The following is a 15,856-nucleotide window of genomic DNA, read 5'->3' on the forward strand; positions in this document are numbered from 1 at the left end:
CCGGTAACGGCTTATTAAAAAAAAAAAAAAAAACGCAGCAGTAGTGGCTGTCGTCGGGCCCCTTAATGTCCCGGGCCCTGTGGCAGCCGCTACCGCTGCTACCCCGGTAATTATGCCACTGGTGCCAGGTGCAGGACGATTCCTGAAATAAAATGCACTTTGCAGTTTAGTAGAAAACTAAACACAAATTCTTTTAGGGAAAAAGGCTAGAAAGTACAAATAAGCAAATTAGGCATTTATTTTGGCTCACTGTGACGGTTACTGGTGTGGTGACATATTAGTTTGCCATGGTTTGGAGTAGTGCGGAAAATTAAATTAAATTTCTGAACATGTGGACTGACATCCACACCCCTGCTTAATGGGAAGGTTACAAAAATAATTAAAAAATAAAGTGGCGCTGAACCAATTCTGGACCAAGAGTGAAATATCCATAGGTGACGGTGATGCATTTCATACTAGCACATTACCTTATAGGTGGAAAATGTACTTTCTGTGAAAGATGTTTCTAATAATAAAATAATATTTATATTTTGAATTTTAATAAATTCAGTTTTTTATTTCCTGACATTTGTAGCATATACATATATGAAAAAATGGAACATAAAGAGCAATTCATTTTAAAATGGTCTATTTTGATTGTCTATAATAAAATTCTGAGTTCATTTTTAATTTTTTTTCTTTTTATGATCATAAATTATTTTTACCTTTTTTTCTATCTTTTTGAGACAAGTTGTTGTTGGATAAGTTCAATCTTGGATTTTAAAAATAAATGTAATTTATTGCAGTAAAATCAAGTTTAATTAAATTGGAAAATGTGTTGGAAAATTTGAAATGTGTGAGAATTTGCCAGCTGGCAACGCTGCCAACAACATAGTGGTAGAAAGGTAAAAAGCTGACACTACAGAGTGTTCAGTAGAATTGCCATTTTACATGTTCCCATCATGCAAGTGACAGGATGCATACATTGGAGTCAGCCATTTTGTACCCCATGCTGAGTTGGCCTTTTTTTTTAAAATCATGCTCCTTCTGTCCATGAGTTAGGGCGGGTTCACATCTGCTCCCCAGTCTCTGCTTTCAGGTTTCCGTCTTCTGCTGACAGGAGACAGAAACCCAGCAGACCGTGTCCGCCCCTTAACATTTCAAGTTCTCCGCCGCAAAACCGTTTGGTTTTTTTTAAACTGGACACAAAGTCCTGCATGTACAACTTTGTGTCTGGTTAAAAAATACCAGTTTCGCTCACGTTGGTGGATACTTTGCAAATCCATTCAAATGAATGGGTTTGAAAAATGACTGCCGGTTTCCATCTCCTATCCAATTTCTTGGACATAAGATGGAAACTGAAAGCGGAGACCGGGGCGCAGATGTGAACCCGCCCTTAGGTTGCAAACAGTAGGGTCAACCATGTTGTAAGATAAGTCAGGGTGATATTTGATATGATGTTCTCACTATACTGAGTCAGGCTGCATATCATTAAGTCACTAGCTTTGTGAGATAGGTTAAGGCAGCCATTTTACAACATGCTCCCATTGTACAGGAGTTAGACTTCAATCAGACATTCTAACTAGTCTAACAGGTTGCTATGGGAACTGCTCTGTTCTTCCTTTTTACTCATTTTAGTGAATTGCACTGTATTAGAGGGGTTCCCTGGGTTAAAATATTAATGACTTATCCTAAGTATGTGTCACTAATATCAGAATTGTAGTGGTCTGACACCCAATGCTCCATCAATAAGCTGTCCTCAGCAACTGATACACAGAGAATGGGGCAGGAAGCAGACAGCTCTGTTTTCTGTGTAGTCACTGACTTAGACGGTGCAGCTTAAAGCCAGGGCCCCACGTGGTGTAAATACTGCAGTTTGTCCACGGTATTTTGTTCGAGTGAATCCCATCCACACCTTGCAAAACTTACGTTCTGCGGATACACTGCGATTTCCAAAACCATTGCCGTTTTGGAAATTACAGCATGTCAATTATACCTAGGAAAACTCTGGTGCATTCCCTATAGGTATAATGGAAACAGATAGTCCACAGTGGAAACCTCTGTGGGATTCCTGTAAAAAGTGCTGCGGGAAAAACCCCGATACTTTGTCGCCATGGCTATTCCTGCAGGGCTTTTTTTTTTTTTTTTGCTGTAGCCCACTACATGGGGCTTTAGCCTAACTTCCATTCAAATATTTTACAATTGAATGGGAGCTGATCTGCAATACCTGATCTGTCCACTACACTACAAAACTATCAGATTCCTGCCCCATCAGCTGCTATTTATGTATTCCTCCCAACTTTCATAGGACAGAAAAAGAGACAGTACCTGTGGAGTGCCACAGCAATTTTATCTCCATCCACTTCTATGTAGACTCCGTCCACTCTGATCCATTTTTCTATGTGCCCCCACACAGTATAATTCTCCTACAGTCAACCATTATATGTCCCCGAATTATAATGTTCATATCCAATTACCCCACAGTATGAAATCCCTCTCCTGGTGTCCCAGTTTAAACTGAGGGAAACTGGGTGGTGACATTAAACCGTGGTGGGTAGTTGGATGGGGACATTTAACTGGGGGCTACTGGAGGGGGACATTAAACTGGGGGCAACTAGAGGGGGACATTAAACCGTGGGAGTAACTGGAGGGTGACATTAAACTGGGGGCAACTAAAGGCAGACAGGTCTCCTTCCAGATACCCCCACGGTTTAATGTCCCCCTCCAGCTATCCCCACGGTTTAATGTCTCCCTCCAGTTGCCCCCAGATTAATGTCCCCTTCCAACTTGCCCCCAGTTTAATGTCATGCTCTACCTGCCCCAATTTTAATGTCCCTCTTCATCTGCCACCAATTTAATATCCCCACTCCATCTGCTTCCAGTTCAATGTCCCATTTTCATCTGCCCCCAATTTAATGTCCTCTCTTCACCTGCCCTCAGATGAAGGGGGGGGGCATTAAAGTACCCTTTTCATCCCAATGTCATCTTAATGTCTTAATTTTATCTGCCTCCAGTTTCATGTTCTCTATTCATTTGCCCCCCACAGTTTAACATAATAAAACACTGATACTCTCCCCTCCTTACTCCCCTGCTGCTCTGTCTGAGGTCTGCCTCTCTGGACTATTGAGGGAGCTACAGGTGCGATGTGAGTGACGTCTTCACATCGCGTTTACAGCTCCCAGGTCCAGTACATAGAGGAGCACAGTGATGAAACCGAGGCTGTCCACGGTGGCTGCTGCTTCATATCTGTATTCAACTCATCTGTGTCCTCTCTGGGACAGGACCCACAATACAGGACTGTCCTGCTGAATCAGTGACAGTTGGGAGCAGTGGCGTAACTACCGCCGTAGCAGCAGAGGCAGCTGCCACAGGCATCATACTCGGGAGAGGTAAGAAACATAAAAAACACTGTTATTTACCTCTCCATGATCCGGGCAGGCTTAACCGACAGTCGTCTGACGTCTCATGACCCCGGCCTGTGTCCCGGGTCATGTGGTGTCTGACGTCAATGAAGATGGACTACTTTGGAGGCTGACAGCGTAGGAGCCGGGAGATAGGTGAGTAACAGAGTTTTTTTTATGTTTTTCTCCCCCCAGGTTTCCTATTATTATACTCTGGGGTCTGAAGAGAATTATATAGTATTATAAGAATTATAGGTATAATAATTGTTTATGGGTGTCCACCGTGGGACGATACTGTGTGCAGGGGCCACTATGGGGTACAATACTGTGTGCAGGGACCACTATGGGGGATAATACTGTGTGGAGGGGCCACTATGGGGTACAATACTGTGTGCAGGGGCCACTATGGGGATAATACTGTGTTCAGAGGCCACTACGGGGCATAATAGAGCGCGCAGGAATGCGTAGGAGGGGGTTTGTCGAGGTCTTCGGTGTCGGTCGGGGGGGGGGGGGGCATGTCAAAAGCTCACCACGGGGCCCCGCCATTCCTAGTTACGCCACTGGTTGGGAAGTATGTTTTATGTGTCAGACCCCCACTAATCTAATGTTAATGATCTAGCCTTAGAATATTATCTGGGAAAAACCCTCTTCTAACCATACTTGCCGATTCTCCCAGAGCAGTGAGGAGGCTCCTGGAATGGGCAAAATCTCAGGCCTGGGAGAATGCTCGTGGACTCACTGGGCTCTCTCTTATTTTATATGTGACGTAGGCCAGTCTTGTCATAAAAGGGAATGGTACACACAAAAAAAGAAGTATTATGTCCCAAAGGGGGCATGGCCGAGTCACTGAGGACATGGGTTTCACTGAAAAAATTTTGCTTAGCATACTGTTCTTTTGGATCTCAATTCCTGAGTATAAGTAATATTAACCATCAATACAAATTGTAATTTTTTATTTACTTCAATAATTTATGACTATCATCACATTTCACTTGACAAAATTCCTGTAAACAGTGGCAGAGAGATGAGTGAAGTCTGATGCTTCTTGATGGAGGCTACATAGGCTTTACTCTTGATAGATCTCTGCACGGCCACATTCCTGGAAAGGTTTGTCCTGCCAAATATTTACTTCAAGAATATTCACTTTCATTTAGAAATCCTTCTCAGTCAAGCTGTAGCTCAAAAAGCTAGGTAAAAAGTAATGTACGGATTCCAACTCTTGGTTGTGAGTAGCAAAGCCTGTCTGATGTGCACTTATGTATTCCTGTTACAGGATTGCTTTTCAGTAGTTAGAAAAGTTGTGTGATTTGAATGCAATTACATTTTCTACAGAGATTTTCATCCAGCTTTCCTACGTAACAGAATGGCAAATCTTCATATATGTCAGAGGCACCATGGAGTCACCTCATACACTAGGCCATCAGCACCACCTATAGCTACACTCCTACAGGTGGACAAATTGGTTGGTACCCAGCTTTCTCAAAAGCAGATACAACGTAACAGATGTTTCTCAGTTTTTCATTCCCTGACATCTGCCACTACTTAACTTTATAATCCATATAATATATATAATATAATTAAGTAAATTGCAATTATTCTGACTATATACTGCAGCTGGCACCACGGGTTATGTACCCATTGCTCCACGTTGGCAGGAGGTGTAATTAACAGTTCCATTGCTGCACTTTGACAAAATTTTTGCTGGCCAAAATAAACGTGTGGTTGGCAGCGTTGTGTTGGACAGATGCTGTAGACCGCAGAGCACTCAGTTCCTCAGCAGAAATTTCTGAAGCCTCAGCAGCACAATCCAGACGACTGCAGAGGAACATAAATAAACCTTGCAAAATATTAATATCATCGATAACAATGCAAAGTCCAGATAGAACAGGCTGCAGATCAAAAGGGCTCTCTTATTTATTTATGAGTCCTTTATGAGGACCTTTATGTTTTCACCTGTTAAAGGGGTATTCTGAGCAAAAATGGACAACCCTTTTAACGTTTAAATCAGCTGAAGCAGTGAAAATTAAAAAAGAAAAAAAATGCATATTCACCTGATCCCATTGCCCCAGTGTCCTCTCGCACCTACCGGTTATTCTGTTCTGGAGATGTCTTCCGGAGTTCTGCTGAAGCCGCTGATTGGCCTCAGTAGTTACGTGACCGCTGAGGGCAACCAGCAAAGGGCCTGAATGTCATTGCATGTAACATCATGGGTTCACTTGCTGAGGCCACTGATTGCAACCCTTAAAATGTAGCATTAACACGATATATATATATATATATATATATATATATATATATATATATATATATATATATACAGTCCTATGAAAAAGTTTGGGCACCCCTATTAATCTTAATCATTTTTAGTTCTAAATATTTTGGTGTTTGCAACAGCCATTTCAGTTTGATATATCTAATAACTGATGGACACAGTAATATTTCAGGATTGAAATGAGGTTTATTGTACTAACAGAAAATGCGCAATATGCATTAAACCAAAATTTGACCGGTGCAAAAATATGGGCACCTCAACAGAAAAGTGACATTAATATTTAGTACATCCTCCTTTTGCAAAGATAACAGCCTCTAGTCGCTTCCTGTAGATTTTAATCAGTTCCTGGATCCTGGATAAAGGTATTTTGGACCATTTCTTTCTACAAAACAATTCAAGTTCAGTTAAGTTTGATGGTCGCCGAACATGGACAGCCCGCTCTCAAATGATCTGAAACAAAGATTTTTCAACATAGTTGTTCAGGGGAAGGATACAAAACGTTGTCTCAGAGATTTAACCTGTCAGTTTCCACTGTGAGGAACATAGTAAGGAAATGGAAGACCACAGGGACAGTTCTTGTTAAGCCCAGAAGTGGCAGGCCAAGAAAAATATCAGAAAGGCAGAGAAGAAGAATGGTGAGAACAGTCAAGGACAATCCACAGACCACCTCCAAAGAGCTGCAGCATCATCTTGCTGCAGATGGTGTCACTGTGCATCAGTCAGCAATACAGCGCACTTTGCACAAGGAGAAGCTGTATGGGAGAGTGATGAGAAAGAAGCCGTTTCTGCACGTACGTCACAAATAGAGTTGCCTGAGGTATGCAAAAGCACATTTGGAGAAGCCAACTTCATTTTGGAAACAAAGATTGAGTTGCTTGGTTATAAAAAAAAAGGCATTATGCATGGCGTCCAAAAAGAAACAGCATTCCAAGAAAAACACTTGCTACCCACTGTAAAATTTGGTGGAGGTTCCATCATGCTTTGGGGCTGTGTGGCCAATGCCGGCACCGGGAATCTTGTTAAAGTTGAGGGTCGCATGGATTCCACTCAGTATCAGCAGATTCTTGAGAATAATGTTCAAGAATCAGTGACGAAGTTGAAGTTACGCCGGGGATGGATATTTCAGCAAGACAATGATCCAAAACACTGCTCCAAATCAACTCAGGCATTCATGCAGAGGAACAATTACAATGTTCTGGAATGGCCATCCCAGTCCCCAGACCTGAATATCATTGAACATCTGTGGGATGATTTGAAGCGGGCTGTCCATGCTCGGCGACCATCTAACTTAACTGAACTTGAATTGTTTGTCCAAAATACCTTTATCCAGGATCCAGGAACTGATTAAAAGCTACAGGAAGCGACTAGAGGCTGTTATCTTTGCAAAAGGAGGATCTACTAAATATTAATGTCACTTTTCTGTTGAGGTGCCCATACTTTTGCACCGGTCAAATTTTGGTTTAATGCATATTGCACATTTTCTGTTAGTACAATAAACCTCATTTCAATCCTGAAATATTACTGTGTCCATCAGTTATTAGATATATCAAACTGAAATGGCTGCTGCAAACACCAAAATATTTAGAACTAAAAATGATTAAGATTAATAGGGGTGCCCAAACTTTTTCATAGGACTGTGTATATATATATATATATATATATATATATATATATATATATATATATATATATCATACATAAAGAACTGCATTAAAATCACATGAAGCCAGTACTCAAAGTGCTTTTCTCCATCTGCTGACTGGTCTACCATATTTTGCGGACTATAAGGCGCACTGGACTATAAGGCGCATTACCCATGAGCGCCTTATAGTCCTGTCTAGGTTCATATATAAGGCACACCGGACTATAAGGCACACTTTCGATTTATGAGGAAATCGTAGGATTTTATGTGCGCCTTATAGTCCGGAAAATACGGTACTATCAGGAGGGAATCTTTCTTTCCTGCAATGTTGTAAGGGACACCTTGACCACACTGCAGATCATCCATTTGCAGGTGCACTTTAACAGCCAATAATATCAACCATGCGCAGATGAATCATCATCTGTAGATCATCCACCTGCAGGAGAGCTCCAACAGCCAATAACATCGGTCTAGACCTAACTCATTTACAGTGTGCAAATCCCAGTATGCTCATCACTTTGATGCAAGTATCATGAAGATGGGATGCCCCAGATGACTATTGAGGATCAATTACAATGAATCCCTAGGGCTGCTGTCATCACCAAAGACACCAGGCTGGAAGAGGACCGAAGACATACATGACAAAGCAGCAGAGGCTGCAGTGGTGAACCAAAAGTGGTAAGGAAAAGTGAGTATGACATTTTATTATTTTTTTTGCATTTTCCCTGGTCTCCACTTACTATATTTTGGGATCTGAAGAGACGCTAGAATGTAATAATGGCACAATAGTATTATAGCCATTATTATAAAATTAAATCTCTAGATCAGGCTGCTTTAAATTAGAGCTTGGTCTTTCTTCGTGAATAATCTTCACTCTTAAAAGATCCTTTGGGAAGAAAAGTGGATTCCTTTATTAGGAAAAGCTATGCTAGTACTTCCCTTATTTGCCATCTCCTCTTGCCTGTATTTCTGTAGTCAAAGCCCTTAGGGTCAAGTTAAGCCAGCTATCCAGAGACATTGAGGACAGCGTTTTCACAAATTCCCTCCTTGATGGATTTTAAATGCTTTTAAGTCTGCAGCAAATTTCTTATGTGACTCCCAGATTGATGCCCTTAAAGAGGAATGTCCAAGCAAATTGTTTATATTTTCTATAGGCCAGGGAAGATGAAAAATGTTTTAAAAAATTATACTCACCTATTCTCGGCGCTCCGGTGTCCTCCAAGCACAGTTCAGTCCTCCGGCTCTGGCGTCTTCTGAAGCTTCTGTGACGTCCTGGATCCCTTCTGCTGAAGCCACTGATTGGCGGTCATGTGTCTAGACAAAGACATCAAGCCTAATACTTTGGAAGTTCATTCTACAGCTATTAATTCATGCTTGGAGGGCCATTTCTTAAATGATCTTAGGAACAAGAGGTTTCTTCAGGCTATCAAAAAGTTTCAACCACCTTCTCATCTACCATCTCCTTCTTGGGATTTATGTTTATTTCTCAAACTGCTGGTTAACCATCCATTTGAACCATTGAAGGATGTATCATTGCTACCAACTAGAGGATCTCTCTATAATCTCTTCTTGAATTTAGACCCCATTCTACAAGATCTACTTCTACTTCCTGTGTAGAATTTGCTCAGGTTCCACTTGATCAGATCTACAAGGCCACAATTTGGTCTACTCCAGACATGTTTATTAATCATTATTCTCTGGCTATCTCTACAGTGGTAGGCCTTTGGCACGGCAGGTTCTCCCCAGTGCTGTTTATCGGAGTTCCCCACCCTAAAATGTTTAAATTGCTTCTCAAATCCCTGTCGTGCTGCCTGAAGGACATACAGGAATATATGTACCGAATACCGAAATTTATGTTTCTCGTAGTCCACAGGCAGGACAAATAAAAATCTATTGCTGCAAAATACAGGTTCATTTATAGGGAGTTAACATGCCTTTAATTTAATTAAATTAGAGCTAAATTGACAATTAACTACATTTGGAAGTTTAGTTCCAGGTCCAGTGAGAGGTGAGTCTCATCTAAAGTCTCATCTAAAGAGATCACCATGTTACTGACAGATGGGCCCTTGTACGTGTTCACTAAGAACTATATATACAGTAGTAGACATAGCAGCTATATTCTTGAAGCTGTTACAATTGTTTTGTGTCCACATGCTGCTGGAGAGTAAATTATCATATTCAAATGGGCCATCACTGCAGCTGTTGAAGGCATTATTATTGGTGGATGGAAACAGATAAAGGAGATAAGTATGTGAGCTGTTGTTATCTTATCTCTTAACTGAATGATACATTGTGCTCTGCAGTCCACAATACCCAGCAGGTATGGGGCAGGGACAACAGCCCACCCATCCCCCATTATCTCTCCAGTCAAACAAGACCTAATGTATATTCACAGAATTCATTTAGGCACTTCCAAATTCTTGTGCTAAGTAGTTAATGGAATTTATCAATTAATCACGCCAATAGAGCTCTTGAGTACTTTGTCATGTAAGGTAATCACTGTGTAAAGGATCCAGTATGGCTCCTTTACACAGTGATTACCTTGGAGCTTGGAATAATGGAGAATACTGATTTACTAGTAAGAGAAGACAATGGCTCTGGAATGAACTCATTAAGCAATCCATGACTGTTCATTCCCATTTGCAATTTGTTTTTCTTCATTACCCAAAAATGTGTAAAATTTATCTTCCTACATGTGCACCATGAGATCTATATATAAAAGGCAGGTGTCGCTTAATATCCATCTACCCATCACTGCACAAGAACCCCTGTGGGCATCCGAAGACCTAAAAGAACACATAAATAGTGGTCGCTTAGTAATGTAGCAACATTTGTAGACTAAGGTGGTGGAAGAGTCTCTTGATGTGGTTGAGTCTTCACCAGATGAATCATGCAAAGGCTCAGACTGGCTCTCAGCGACCGGGGGGGGGGGATCAAATGGACCTCTAGACCTTAAACCTGTCCAAGAATGGTGAATGGCAAAGCACACTCACTCCACTATATACAAATAGGCAGCATACAGCATCACATGCAGCCTATGTGTCCATATAATAAACTGGAGAGAGAATACAGTCCTATGAAAAAGTTTGGGCACCCCTATTAATCTTAATCATTTTTAGTTCTAAATATTTTGGTGTTTGCAACAGCCATTTCAGTTTGATATATCTAATAACTGATGGACACAGTAATATTTCAGGATTGAAATGAGGTTTATTGTACTAACAGAAAATGCGCAATATGCATTAAACCAAAATTTGACCGGTGCAAAAATATGGGCACCTCAACAGAAAAGTGACATTAATATTTAGTACATCCTCCTTTTGCAAAGATAACAGCCTCTAGTCGCTTCCTGTAGCTTTTAATCAGTTCCTGGATCCTGGATGAAGGTATTTTGGACCATTTCTTTCTACAAAACAATTCAAGTTCAGTTAAGTTTGATGGTCGCCGAACATGGACAGCCCGCTCTCAAATGATCTGAAAACAAAGATTGTTCAACATAGTTGTTCAGGGGAAGGATACAAAACGTTGTCTCAGAGATTTAACCTGTCAGTTTCCACTGTGAGGAACATAGTAAGGAGATGGAAGACCACAGGGACAGTTCTTGTTAAGCCCAGAAGTGGCAGGCCAAGAAAAATATCAGAAAGGCAGAGAAGAAGAATGGTGAGAACATTCAAGGACAATCCACAGACCACCTCCAAAGAGCTGCAGCATCATCTTGCTGCAGATGGTGTCACTGTGCATCGGTCAACTATACAGCGCACTTTGCACAAGGAGAAGCTGTATGGGAGAGTGATGAGAAAGAAGCCGTTTCTGCACGTACGCCACAAATAGAGTTGCCTGAGGTATGCAAAAGCACATTTGGACAAGGCAGCTTCATTTTGGAAACAAAAATTGAGTTGTTTGGTTATAAAAAAAGGCGTTATGCATGGCGTCCAAAAAGAAACAGCATTCCAAGAAAAACACATGCTACCCACTGTAAAATTTGGTGGAGGTTCCATCATGCTTTGGGGCTGTGTGGCCAATGCCGGCACCGGGAATCTTGTTAAAGTTGAGGGTCGCATGGATTCCACTCAGTATCAGCAGATTCTTGAGAATAATGTTCAAGAATCAGTGACGAAGTTGAAGTTACGCCGGGGATGGATATTTCAGCAAGATAATGATCCAAAACACCGCTCCAAATCCTCAGGCATTCATGCAGAGGAACAATTACAATGTTCTGGAATGGCCATCCCAGTCCCCAGACCTGAATATCATTGAACATCTGTGGGATGATTTGAAGCGGGCTGTCCATGCTCGGCGACCATCTAACTTAACTGAACTTGAATTGTTTGTCCAAAATACCTTCATCCAGGATCCAGGAACTGATTAAAAGCTACAGGAAGCGACTAGAGGCTGTTATCTTTGCAAAAGGAGGATCTACTAAATATTAATGTCACTTTTCTGTTGAGGTGCCCATACTTTTGCACCGGTCAAATTTTGGTTTAATGCATATTGCACATTTTCTGTTAGTACAATAAACCTCATTTCAATCCTGAAATATTACTGTGTCCATCAGTTATTAGATATATCAAACTGAAATGGCTGTTGCAAATACCAAAATATTTAGAACTAAAAATGATTAAGATTAATAGGGGTGCCCAAACTTTTTCATAGGACTGTATCTAATAATCTACCCAGTTTATTATATGTAGATGCTCTGGCTGTCTGGGATGACATCTAGGTACTTTCTGTTCTGCCCTTTCTCTTTAGTGTCACTGCAGAGTCCCATCACCAATCCTCTTGCTCACAGAGCTAAGCGAACCCTAGCCTAAGACAAGGGCTAGGTAGTCAGTAAATACTAAAAAATGTGAGCAGCAGATTATATTTGCAAGTGGCTATATAGTGGACCCCAGAATTAATTCTACTAGTGGGACCTAAGCACCCCATTCCCACACTGGATGATACAGTGACTTGATTTGCACATGTATGGAGAATTTAAGGGGCTTTTTGAATTTTTTTTGGAGATTGTGAGCCCCGTATAGGGATCACAATGCACATTTTTCCTATCGTATATCTTTGGAGTATGGGAATAAATCACGGGGAGAACATACCAACTCCTTGCAGATGTTGTTCCTGGCAGGATTCGATCCCAGGACGCCAGCACTGCAAGGCTAACCACTGAGCCACCATGTTGCCCCTTGAGAGCTTACAGTTGTATACCCCAGACCAAATGAGCATTCTTGGAGCATTCCAAGGAGGGCTCTAAAGTTCAGAATTTGGTCTATGTAATGTCAGCAAGCAAGATTGAAATTAAAGGGATTCTACCATTAAAACCTCTTTTTTTGTGGATAAGACGTCAGAATAGCCTCAGAATAGCCTTTAGAAAGGCTATTCGTCTCTTACCTTTAGATGTGATCTCCGCAGCGCCATTCCTTAGAAATACCGGTTTTTACTGGTATGTAAATTAGTTCTCTGGCAGCGATGGAGGCGGGCCCCAGCGCTGAAAATGCGATGGGGGCGTCTCCACTGCTGCTGGAGAACACAATCCTGCAACGCCTCTATCTTCGACTGGATCCTCCCCTTCTCTGTCGTCTTCCTCCTGCATCACCTCTGACGCCTGCACAGTTGGCTCTGCCAGTGAGACACTAACAGAGCCGAGAGCGAATGCCGGCCGGCGGCCATTTTTGGGAGGCCACTCTTGCTCTTGTAGTTCAATGCAGGAGCGGCCTCCCAAAAATGGCCGCTGGCCGGCATTCACACTCGGCTCTGTTAGTGTCTCACTGGCAGAGCCAACTTACTCAGGCGTCGGAGGTGACGCAGAAGGAAGACGACAGAAAAGGGGAGGATCCAGCCGGAGATAGAGGCGTCGCAGGATCGTGTTCTTGAGCTGCAGTGGGGACACCCCAACACATTTTCAGCATTAGGGCCCGCCCCCATCGTTGCGAGAGAACAAATTTGCATACCGGTAAAAAACAGTATTTCTAAGGGACGGCGCGGCGGATATCACATCTAAAGGTAAGAGACGAATAGCCTTTCTAAAGGCTATTCCGACGTCTTATCCACAAAAAAAGAGGTTTTAATGGTAGAATCCCTTTAACAATGTGGGAGGGAATGGAAAGATAAATCATATAGGGGCTAAAACTGAGAGGCATTATAGGAAAAAAGAATGCGAGGGATGGCCATTTTAGGGTCCAGAAGGGGAACTATGCTGAGGATCAATTTTAAAGTGATATCGTTTTAGAGACTTGGAATGAGAAAGGTGCCTTGCTGAGGACATTCATTTGAAGGAATTGCATGCTGGGGACTATGAATGAGAGGTTGAGGACCACTTACCGTTTTAGGGACCAAGAATGAGGGGAGATCCACGCTGGAAGACTTCCCAAAATATGTTAGATATAGAAGATGTTTTCACAGTGAGTGAATTGAGTTGGGAGGGGTTAATTCCCCTCACAGACTCCACACATGTCTACAAACTGTTGTTCTGTGCAAAGGACTGAATATTCTGCAAATTTCACTGCTTACAATGTAAGAAAAGTTTTTTATGAACTTGTATCAACTTCGGCCGACTTGTGTTATTACAAATGGGATATTATTCACAGACAGTAAGCAGCTTTACTGACTATGCTCATAGATATATATATTTTTTTTCCTGTTTTTTAGCTGCTTGCCTGTGTGCATTTGCCCTGTATTTGTTTACCTCCCAACCATCTTGGATTCAGCGAGACAGTTCCAGATTCCGGGTCCTGTTCCACTGTCCCTGTCAGTGGACGGCTCCTGCTTAACCACACTGCCCCTGTATGATCTGGCGCTGAGAGCTGTAGGCGCAATGTGATGGTCACACTCACATAGCACCTGTAGTTCCCTGAAGATTCTGGGAAAACATTAAACTGTGGGGCCAGAGAAGGGGGACATTAAACTGTGCAGCCAAATGAGGGGGGCATTAAACTGTAGGGGCCAGATGAGGGGGACATTCAACAGTGAGGCCAGAAAAGGGGGACATTCAACTGTGGGGGAAGATGAAGGGAGCATTAAACTGGGGCGCCAGATGGAGGGGGCAATATGCAGGCAGGCCCTTGGAGTATTTTTATAGACAATAGAGTCTTTTTCAGGCATTAGGATTACTATAATAGCGGCATTGTACACAAATGGGGTTAGACAGACTCGAGCTTTAGCATTGGTATACATCTTACTCACTTGCAAAACTACAAATTCTGCATATTTTTGTAGAATTCCACAGGTAAACAATTAGGCCTGGAGACTCCCTGTTTCTAAGATTCACAAATTTCCTCCTCTGTGATGGGATAGTGTAGATGTTATCAGTATTTGATAGAAAGAGAGGGAAGGTATATTGCATTAAGAAAATAAGAATCTTCCTGGTATGCAGTTGCATCTTCGGAAGTGTATAGTGTCTTATAATAGTCTGAGGACACCTCTGGTGATGACACTTTTCTTTGAGAAAGTATAGAACTGGACTGGAAAAATATAGCTTGTCCAATTTGTTGGATTTGGCCAAAATTGTATAGAGACTATGATAGAGATTATCATAAGGACTATGGGTACTACCATGTAATTCAGCTGTTTGCAGAATGGGCCATCTGCTTATTTAAGACACTCCTTAAAGGACAAGTTTGGTTTCTAGAAGAGTTTATTTTTCATCTTAAAACCGTGTGTCTATGTAAACCTGTGTTTGTGTAGCTGAGAGGCTTTGTTTGCTGACAGCTTACAATGTTCTCCCCACCATACACTGAAATGATCCCTCCAGCAAACAAGTCAGATACAAAGTCCCTACACTTTGATAACAACACCAGGCCCCATTTACTTGTAAACCAGGTTAATGGACAGTGACAGTTCTTGCACATTTCGGAAGTAATCGGTGCTCCATCTCTCAAAGGCCATACAAACAAAAGAATATCAAGAGAAACTCAACCAACTCAGAAGTAAGAATAGCAGAAGATCTGAGCTGAAAATTGTAGAATTTTCGGGATTGTTACTGTGTCTTGGGTGTCACTGTAGCTCTTACCCACAGAGCATGGAGACAATAAAGGGATCCCCAATCTATGGATTATATTTGTAGGATATGCTTAAAAGGGAGTTTGTCACTAGAACAGTTCCTATTGACATAAGTACAGTCAGATAGCTGGGGCTCTTCTGCTTCCCATTCCGTTCCTCTGATGCTAAATCAACAAGGCGCTCATCTCACCAAAGAGACCATCTGCATCGCCCCCTTCTATTTTCCTTTTTACCCTGACCCTAGGGTACACTTCTGGGCTTCAATAAAAGAGAGAAAATCTAGAGGAAGGCTGAAATATTATTAAGGGGAGTCCTAGAATCTTGTAAAGGCGATTCTACAGTTTCCAAATATACCTCTGTTATTCAGCTTTACAGCCCCATTTTCATATAAATTGTATCTATATGCAAAGGAGGGAAATGTGCTTTGGGGTGTGCCCTAACTTATTCAGTCTTCGGGCTATTCTCTAAATTCCTAGGTAAAGCACTTTGCCCCTCATTTGAATATAAATAAAATAACAATTTACATGAAAACGGGTCTCGGAAATTGAGTAAGAGAGGTATATTTGTAAACTA

Source organism: Leptodactylus fuscus, chromosome 7 (genome assembly GCF_031893055.1).
Source record: "Leptodactylus fuscus isolate aLepFus1 chromosome 7, aLepFus1.hap2, whole genome shotgun sequence".
Classification (NCBI taxonomy): domain Eukaryota; kingdom Metazoa; phylum Chordata; class Amphibia; order Anura; family Leptodactylidae; genus Leptodactylus; species Leptodactylus fuscus.